This window comes from Tursiops truncatus, chromosome 5 (assembly GCF_011762595.2).
Source record: "Tursiops truncatus isolate mTurTru1 chromosome 5, mTurTru1.mat.Y, whole genome shotgun sequence".
Classification (NCBI taxonomy): domain Eukaryota; kingdom Metazoa; phylum Chordata; class Mammalia; order Artiodactyla; family Delphinidae; genus Tursiops; species Tursiops truncatus.
The window spans coordinates 122,578,199-122,588,926 of NC_047038.1; the positions used below are offsets into that span (position 1 = coordinate 122,578,199).

At 37.2% G+C, this 10,728-nt stretch overlaps 1 pseudogene; it reads right to left on the reverse strand.

The window, feature by feature from the left end:
* Positions 1–7,282: 7,282 nt before the first annotated feature.
* On the reverse strand, positions 7,283–8,015 carry LOC101323923 (peroxiredoxin-6 pseudogene; annotated as a pseudogene).
* Between the last annotated feature and the right edge of the window lie 2,713 nt (positions 8,016–10,728).

Sequence of the window (10,728 nt, forward strand, 5' to 3'; positions counted from 1 at the left end):
CAAAGCCACTGGGCACACAGACTATATAGGGATGCTCCTATGTAAGAACACCACTTCAAGACCACCATAGGTAACTGTTTGACCTAATTTAATAAAGACAGAGAAAGATGAGCAAAATTAGAAGACAGATGAATTTGTCTCAATTGAAAGAGCAAAAGAAAACCTCTGAAAAAACAACTACTGAAACAGAAATAAACAATTGGTTAGATAAAGAATTCAAAGCATTAGTAATATGAATGCTAACTGAATTAGGGGAAAGAATAGATGAATACCATGAGAATTTTTAAAAGAAACTAGAAAATATAAAAAAGAATCAGTGATAACTGAAGAATATACTAACTGAAATAATAAAAAAAGAAACCACACATATTAGAAGGAATGAATAGCAGACTAAATGATATACAAGAATGCATAACTAATCTGAAAGATAGAATAATGGAAATCCCCCAATCAGAACAGTAAAAAGAAAGACAAATTTAAAACAAATGAAAACAGTTTACGATATCTTTGGGATAACACCAAGCATACCAACATTTGCATTATAGGAGTCTCAGAAGGAGAAGAGAAAAAGAAAGGGGTCGAGGGCTTCCCTGGTGGCACAGTGGTTGAGAGTCTGCCTGCCGATGCAGGGGACACGGGTTCGTGCCCCGGTCCGGGAAGATCCCACATGCCGCGGAGCAGCTAGGCCCGTGAGCCATGGTCGCTGAGCCTGCGCGTCAGGAGCCTGTGCTCCGCAACAGGAGAGGCCACAACAGTGAGAGGCCCGCGTATCGCAAAAAAAAAAAAAAAAAAAAGAAAGGGGTCGAAAATGTATTTGATGAAATTATGGCTGAAAACTTCCCAAGCTTGAAGAAGGAAACAGATATCCAAGTACAGGATGCACAGAGGGTCCTAAACCAGATGAACCCAAATAGACCCACACCAAGACATATCATAATGAAACTGGCAAAAGTTAAACATAAAGAGAGAATTGTAAAGGCAACATGAGAAAAACAAAGACTCATATACAACAGAACCTCCATAAGGCTATCAGCTGATTTTTATGCAGAAACTTTGCAGGCCAGAAGGGAGTGACAAAATATATTCATTTGTAAATATTTTCTCCCAGTGTGTAGGTTGTCTTTTTGTTTTATTTATGGTTTCCTTTGCTATGGAAAAGCTTTTGAGTTTAAGTAGGTCCCACTTGTTTATTTTTGTTTTTATTTCCATTACTCTAGGAGATAGATCCAAAAAAATATTGCTGTGACTTATGTCAAAGAGTGTTCCTCCTACATTTTCGTCTAGGAGTTTTAGAGTTTACGGTCTTATATTTAGGTCTTTAATTCATTTTGAGTTTATTTTTGTATATGGTGTTAGAGAATGTTCTAATTTCATTTTTTTACATGTAGCTGTCCAGTTTTTCCAGCACCACTTATTGAAGAGACTGTCTTTTCTCCATTGTGTATCTTTTGCCTCCTTTGTCACAGATTAATTGTGACCATAAGTGTGGGGGGTTATTTCTGGGCTTTCTATCCTGTTCCATTGATCTACATGTCTGTTTTTGTGCCAGCACCATACTAGTTTGATTACTGTAGCTTTGTAGTATAATCTGAAGTCAGGGGACGTGATTCCTCCAGCTCCATTCTTCTTTCTCAAGATTGTTTTGGCTATTCGAGGTCTTTTGTGTTTCCATAAAAATTTAAAATATTTTGTTCTTGTTCTATGAAAAATGTCATTGGTAATTTGATAGGGATTGCACTGAATCTGTGGATTGCTTTGGGTAGTATGGTCATTTTAATATTGATTCTTCCAGTCGAAGAACACAGTATATCTTCCCACCTGTTTGTGTTGTCTTCAATTTCTTTCATCATTCAGCAAATATTAAACATTATGACAGTTAATAACATGATTTAGGAAATGTGAGGCACAGAGAAATGAGAAAGCTTTCCCAATGTCACAAAATGAGTACTGCTCAAGCTGGAAAAAAGAATCCTCATGTCATCACACTATTTTTGTTCACTTAAATTAGGTCAGCAACCAAATGTCCTTATTTCTAGAAACTTTTAAGTAGAATGTATTATTGGTATCACAAAGAATTAAAAAAACAAGGGATAAATGGCAGACATGTTCTACAGAGATATTTGCTGTACTGGTGGTAAACCAACGGTGAAAAAATGACATTTTATCTTTTACTATCATAATTTAAAAGATAAACTGAAGAAAATATACATATTTCTAACATCTAACCATGAACTCTCATTTAACATCTCACTTAACTCATCTACAAAATAAGAGTATTAGACTAATAAATATTTACCAGTTTAGTCGTGTTTTTATTCTATGATTTAGAAGGAAAACAAATTCTAGGACAATAAGGCAATATTATGAATTTTATAGGAGCCCTGGGACTCAAAAGTATTTTGTCAGGATTGTGAAATATCAGTTGAATTAAGGAGAGCCACTGATTCACATATATGGGAAGAAAATAAAATCATTGCTGTTAATTTTAATATTTGATCAGTTGATGAATCCTTTTAACCTTGAATACTGTGTGCCAGGAAGTTAGAAACTGGTAAATTATGACTCAACTATTTTACCTTTATAAAAAGCTAATCATAATTTTCTACCTTCACATATATGCCCTACTTAGGTTTGTTAACCAGAAGATGTCTCTCACAGAAAGAGAGCTGAGACTCTATCACAGGAGAGGGGCATTTTGGGTTCTCCCCTGTAGCAAAACAAGTAGAGAATTTCTTCTCATTTCTTGGGTCCAAAGGATTTAGTATTATTTTCTGAGAAGGAAAATAGGAGAAACGGCACTACTACAAGCTTAATGTCATGTCAGTCTCCAAGGGCATTAAAGTCTTTTTCCCTAAATTCTCATAAGATTCTTAGAACTAATATACCATATCTTAGATTAAATTTAATCACTTGACCGTAGAAAAAAATTTCCCATGACATTCCTTTAAATGGGAAAATTATATTTCTATATTTTTATATAAATTACATTCTTAAGTTGTATAATTGTTATAATTATATAACATAGAATGAAATTCAGGCCTAAAACACATCACAGAGGAACCTTAACCAGCACAAGAAATCTATTTAACCACATTTCTGCAATTCTTAATCTTGGGATTGAAACAGCCCCAGTAGGAAGGCTACTGCCTGCAAATGCTTGACTTAACATCATGCCAATGGATAGATAAGAGCTTACAATGCTGGCTTTAAAGTGTGTGGGTGGGGACAGGGGAACTGCTTATGATGTAAATACTACAAAAAATGTTTGACGTGATTTTGACAGTGGCACCTTGGTCGGACATGATGGAAAACAGAGCAGCAGTTGTTTCCACTGTGTGTGGATATCTAAAAGGAGAGTTCTACTCTTTTAAAAAAAATCGAATCTAAATGTTTCCTGTTTCATGTATGATTAATGGTGGCTCAAATCCATCCTCACTCAGGAATGAGACCAGAGGAATGAAGGAATCATTGAGTATTCAAGACTCATATTTTTTAAGCATGTATTAAGGATGATTAATTTAGACATCTGAACCAGTCATCTTACTATATTTATAAGATTTCAGGGAACTCTACCAACTTAAAATGTTATTTCTATAACTGCTATTAATATGTTGAAAATAAATTTAAATATATGTATAATTAAGTCCTGACTATAATCTCAAAAGGCATGTCACACAATGAGTAATCATATATTTTTAATAAATAATACATTCAATATATAATACAATATAGTAATATTTCAGTATACAATGAAAATTAACTCCAAGCACACTGCTTTTTTGTTGCCTTCTTGTTGTTTAATAAACGTTTTCTCATTTACATGTAGTACCTGTTTGCAAATTGCACTGCTTTATCTAAGAAAGTGATGTAAAACATTACGATGCATTCATTTATTTATTTTGAATTTTATTTTATTTTTTTATAAACCAGGTTCTTATTAGTTATCTATTTTATATATATTAGTGTTTATATGTCAATCCCAACCTCCCAATTCATCCCACCACCACCCCCATCCCTGCTTTCCCCCCTTGGTGTCCATACATTTGTTCTCTACATCTGTGTTTCTATTTCTGCCTTGCAAACCAGTTCATCTGTACCATTTTTCTAGATTCCACATATATGCGTTAATATATACTTGTTTTTCTCTTTCTGACTTACTTCACTCTGTATGACAGACTCTAGGTCCATCCACGTCTCTAGAGATGATCCAATTACGTTCCATTTATGGCTGAGTAATATTCCATTGTATATATGTACCACATCTTCTTTACCCATTCATCTGTCGATGGGCATTTAGGTTGCTTCCATGACCTGGGTATTGTAAATAGTGCTGCAATGAACATTGGGGTGCATGTGTCTTTTTGAATTATGGTTTTCTCTGGGTATATGCCAAGTACTGGTATTACTGGGTCATATGGTAATTCTATTTTTAGTTTTTTAAGGAAACTCCATACTGTTCTCCATAGTGGCTGTATCAATTCACATACCCACCAACAGTGAAAGAGAGTTCCCTTTTCTCCGCACCCTCTCCAGAATTTGTTGTTTGTACATTTTCTGATGATGTCCACTCTAACTGGTGTGAGGTAACACCTCACTGTAGTTTTAATTTACATTTCTCTAATAATTAGTGATGTTGAGCAGCTTTTCATGTGCCTCTTGGCCATCTGTATGTCTTCTTTGGAGAAATGACTATTTAGGTCCTCTGCCCTTTTTTTTTTTTTTTTTTTTGCAGTATGCAGGCCTCTCACTGTTGTGGCCTCTCCCGTTGTGGAGCACAGGCTCCGGACGTGCAAGCTCAGCAGCCATGGCTCATGGGCCCAGCCGCTCCGCGGCATGTGGGATCTTCCCGGACTGGGGCATGAACCCGTGTCCCCTACATTGGCAGGCAGACTCTCAACCACTGCGCCACCAGCCCATTTTTTGACTGGGTTGTTTGTATTTTTAATATTGAGCTGCATATGCTATGTATATATTTTGGAGATTGATCCTTTGGCAGTTGATTCATTTGCAAATATTTTCTCCCATTCTGAGGGTTGTCTTTTCATCTTGTTTACGGTTTCCTTTGCTGTACAAAAGCTTTTAAGTTTCATTAGGTCCCATTTGTTTATTTTTGTTTTTATTCTCATTACCCTAGGAGGTGGGTCAAAAAATATCTTGCTGTGATTTATGTCATAGAGTGTTCTGCCTATGTCTTCCTCTAAGAGTTTGACAGTGTCTGGCCTTACATTTAGGTCTTTAATCCATTTTGAGTTTATTTTTGTGTATGGTGTTAGGGAGTGTTCTAATTTCATTCTTTTACATGTAGCTGTCCAGTTTTTCCAGCACCACTTTGAAGAGATTGTACGCTCCCTCTTTGCCCACTTTCTGGAGAGTTTTTATCATAAATGGGTGCTGAATTTTGTCGAAAGTTTTTTCTGCCTCTATTGAGATGATCATATGGTTTTTCTCCTTCAGTTTGTTAACATGGTGCATCACACTGATTGATTTACATATATTGAAGAATCCTTGCATCCCTGGGATAAATCCCACTTGATCATGGTGTATGATCCTTTTAATGTGTTGTTGGATTCTGTTTACTAGTATTTTGTTGAGGATTTCGTATCTATATTCATCTGTGATATTTGTCTGTAATTTTCTTTTTTTGTAGTATCTTTATATCGTTTTCGTATCAGGGTGATGGTCACCTCATAGAATGGCCATATAAGCACAGAGAAGCAGAGGAGATGATGAATAGAAATACACATATTAGTGGGAGACACACAAAGTGTCTTCCAAAGAGTTTGCCATTGGAAAACTCATTCCTTAAGAAATAGTAGCAGAACTATCAATGTGAATAGTGTACAATTTATTTTATACATTGTGTTCCTCTGATTATGGTATCATCAGTTCCTAGTATAACTGAAAACATATTTTCTAGATACTTAATAAGAAAAAAAAGTTCTATAGCCAATCCCCAACAAAAGTGTTAGTTACTATTCTTTATCAAAATTTATCCAACCTAAAAATGAGATTAAATTTGTGTTAAAAAATGAAAAATTAAAGAAAATAGTCTTTTTTTTTTTTTCTCAAAGAAAAGGAAACACATTTTATTTTATTTTATTTTTGGCTGCACTGGGCAGCACGTGAGATCTTAGTTCCCTGACACGGGATCAAACCCGTGGCCCCTGCAGTGGAAGCGAGGAGTCTTAATCACTGGACCACCAGGGAAGTCCCTGGGATCACATCTTCATCAGCTGCTCCTCCATTTTCATTATATGAAATTTTATGTATCTGTCTTTGGAGAAAAGCATCAGTGTCAAATCTAGCAAGGAAATATCTGCCCTCAGGACATGAGTCTGAACAAGTACTTGAAAATGTGACAACAGAATTTTCTGATCACATTTTAACAAAGGATTTACTTGCTGATCACTAAGAAGTAAAATTCAGAAAATAGTCCCCCTCCTCTACTGCAAGAATAAATCTATAATAAAACATTTTCAGTCATCCTCTCCCCTCTTCCCAAGGTGTGCCCTTTCACGTGCACTTCACTGTAGAGCCAACTGACATCCAGAAGTACTCTGAAAGGCACCTGGCACTGTTGTGTTACTCATGCCTCTGGTACACCTCCCTGGCAGGCAAGTGGAACCTTTTCTGTAGCTTCCCACTTTCAATAGAAATTTATTGAAAATTTTTCTTGATAGCAAAATACTTAAAGATTCCTTCCCCCTGCTCATTCTTCAGTTATCTACTGGAAAATTACAGAATTGAAAAGGTTTTGCCCCCAGTTGTGATCAAAACATGGAATATTGAAGAACATCTGGGTTACTCTAAGTTCTTAGGTTACATACGTAGATATGTACAGAGGAAGTTGAACCCCAAGTTCTATTCCTTCCCAAAATGGGTAACAGAAGAAAGGATTTGATTAGCACAGCTGAAGAAAACTGATACTCATTCTATGATAGAGCAAAGCAGGCTTTTTCCACCATAAACTGGTACCACCTTGTTGGTCATAAACCCTGCAGAGATCCAACAAGATGAGCCTCAAATTTCAAAGAGGGTCAGCAGAGAATGCTAAGATATATGAACAGAAGAGAATGCTGCTAAAGGCACAGAGCAAAGAATCCCAAGGAATTTTTAGTGCCATTTTCATTTAATAAGCCAGTAGTATAGCAACCTAAAGACCTTGGCTGTGATCACACCAGGATGTTTTTATGGTACTGCTGCAGGAAAACATGATGGGCAGCTGGCATCCTCTGGCTCACGGTGCTCAGTGAGCAGCTCTTGCACCAACTCTGTGGAGAGCCTATGGCTGGGGGGTGTAGTGGAGGTATTTCTTGCCAGATGGGAGCTCTTTGGTGAAGACTCCTTTAGGGAAAAGTTTTTGGCTTCCTCTTCAGGGATGGTTGGAAGGACCATCACGCTGTCTCCATTCTTCCAATAAACTGGGGTGGCAACCCTCTTTTCTGCAGTAAGCTGGAGAGAGATAATTACTCGGAGAATCTCATCAAAGTTCCTGCCAGTGGTAGCTGGGTAGAGGATGGACAGTTTTAGCTTCTTATCGGGACCGAAAATAAATACCACATGAGCTGTTACAGGCATGCCCTTTTCGTCCTTCTCTGCTGGGTAAAGCATGCCCGACTGGATGGCAAGGTCCTGATTCTTATCATCAATGATGGGAAAAGGTAACTTTTCTGTGGGCTCATCACCATTGTAAGCATTGATATCCTTGCTCCAGGCAAGATGGTCTTCAACACTGTCTACTGAAAGGGCAATCATCTTAACGTTCCTCTTGGCAAATTCTGGTGCCAGCTTGCTGCTCTGCCAAGCTCCGTGGTACACACTGGGGTAAAGTCCCGAGGGTGGGAGAAGAGAATGCTCCATGAGTCTCCCAGATAGTCATGGAAACGGATGCAGCCGATGGTAGTATTGGCCTCGAAGTTGGGAGCCTCGTCCCCAAGAAGGAGCCCTCTGGGCATGGTGGCAGCGGTGACACGGAAGGAGGACTCCATTTTCTTATATAAAATGATTATTTTGATGTAGTGCTATCAAAGTCTTAAATCCTTATGCTATTTTAATACTTTAATCCTTCATAGACTTTTACAATTGAATCCTAAAATACAGTAAACACACACATGTAACTGGTGTGTTGAACAAACATGACTAAAGAAATATAGTCAACACTTTATGAACTCTCATTGTCCTTTCAACATTTATTCATAGAAAAGTTCTCTTGTTGTCAACTTAAAAGAAAAGTTATATGATCACTTTATTCCACGAAACCCTTTGGAATTATTTCATCAGAAATGTCCAGTACAATAGCTTAAATCTTCATGATTCATTGAAAAGTAAAGTTTCTGGGCACTTCTCCCCACAAGGCCCAATCACCCCACCGTTCACCACCAGTATTGCTGAGTAGCAAGTAGGCTGCTTCTTTTTTTATGAAGGGGTATGATTGGCTTTTTCTCTTTATTCTGTTCATAATCCTACTTCATGATTTTAGTCTTTCTTGGGTTAGATTTTGGGGAAAATGGAATACAGAAAATTCTTGTTAACTGGTACTCTGATAAGATAATCTTTATACTCTTTGAGCTTGGCACAGGTTGAAAATTAATCCTGGTCTCCAAGTTGCTTTCCTGGAAACCTCTGAGAATGATTACTGGGACTCTCTGGACAATGCCTGAGTGGACAACCCTATTTGTCCTATATCTGTCCTGCCCCAGCTGCCCCCTCACCCCCCTCACCATCCTACTCCCCATTCCTGAACCCCTAGCTTTCTAGTTACCCACTCTTACACAGTTTCTTGGGCAGGATTCAAGAGGGCTCCATTCTTGCAATTGTTTTTATGTGGCTGATTTTTTTTGTTTGGTTGGTTTTTTGGCTTTTGTTGTTGTTGTTTTTAATGGACAATTCTTACGGTCCTTTCTTCTTCTGAAAAAAAGCAGGCCACCATTCTGCTGCTAACATCACTCTGGGTTTCTTAACCTGTGTCAGGCACATTTTCTAAGTCTCCAGTGTGGGCATACTCTCTGGGTGGTCCCTTTGGGGTCACTGTAAATGGCTGAGGCTTACAGTAAGTCCCTCCACTTAACTGGGCATTCTGTATTTTATCTGGTTACTTTATTCACCCTTCCCTTGTGGCTGAGTAGGATATAACAGCACTTCTCTCCAACATATCCTTTCCAAATCTCATTCCAACTTCCCTCTTAACCCGGGCTATATCCCTAAGAGGTAAAGGCAGGGAATTTAGTTCTTGGTTTTTTTTTTTTTTTTTTTTTTTTTCGGTACGCGGGCCTCTCACTGCTGTAGCCTCTCCCGTTGCGGAGCACAGGCTCTGGACGCACAGGCTCAGCGGCCATGGCTCACGGGCCCAGCCGCTCCGCGGCATGTGGGATCTTCCCGGACCGGGGCATGAACCCGTGTCCCCTGTATCGGCGGGCGGACTCTCAACCACTGCGCCACCAGGGAAGCCCGGATATTTCTTTTGATTAATGCATTTTGGTATATCCCACAACTCATTAAGTATCAAAAATCTATCTTATCTCAGTTTCTCAGTTGGAACTTTAAATTTAGCTTCCTGGTTTAATAAATGTGATGTATTGTACCTTTATGGGATAATTTTAAATCCTCTAAAACTTCATAAATTTTAAAGCACACTGTGTAGCCATTTACTATTATAACAGTCTTTGATTATAATAATTTTATACTTTTATTTTATTAATACGTTTATATATATTATACTTATGTGCATTTATATATTAAATTTATATAGCTTATAATTTATATAGTAATTATAATGTTTTAATCTAATGCCTCAATTCTTCCAGGAACTGCAATAGCCCCATTCTTTCTGGAATTGCCCCTTTCCTTGTTACAGCCAAGATCTTCTATGACTGTTCCTTAGTCCTTTTGACTGCCCCAGGATGGGTCTGTGACCAAAGTCAAGTGAACCTGAGTCACAGTTACAGTCACAGTCACAGTCAAGCCAATCATTGTCCATTGGTAATTTATAGCAAATCTGAGAAAAATCAGTTAAACTAAACTTCACCATATAAAATTCAGAAGCTGTAATTAATCATATGTTTCTAGAGATAACAGGATTTTAATAACAGATATGGAAGCATCTGAGACTCTGTTCCATTTATTTCTGTGGTCTAGGTGCCGCTCTTGACCTTCTCACACATGGGATGTTTGATTTTTCTTTGTTTATTAGACTGACAAGTGACATTTTTTGTCTAATCTAGTTGGAGTTACAATCAATAGATACAATCAATCAATTGTATCTTACCTTACAATCAATAGATTGCTTAAATGTTGCAATTCAATTCATTATTTTAATATTGTGTCCAACAAAATATTACCAAGGCTTTTACAAAATGTCATAAGTTAGGGAAGATGATAGGTTTAAAATAGCTAAACTAAAATAACTGGTCCTATTTTAGGAATATAGTTAGAAGAGAGAGAAATAAAAGAGCACCGCAATAGACACAGCTAATACTTGAATACACCCCACACAAATATTCAATCCACAGAATATTTATAAAGCCATTATTAAAATGGGTGGTAATACCTGAGTAGAACTGTAATTAAGATAAGAAAATAAAAACTAAGAGTATAAGTTCTAAAAATTCTTAAACAAATCATCAAATATTCTTAGCAAAACTTTTTTTAAATATATATTTTACATAAGGAATTAAAATTAGAATGAAAATCCCTTTATATATGAACATTGAGCAATGGCATTGCTTGATA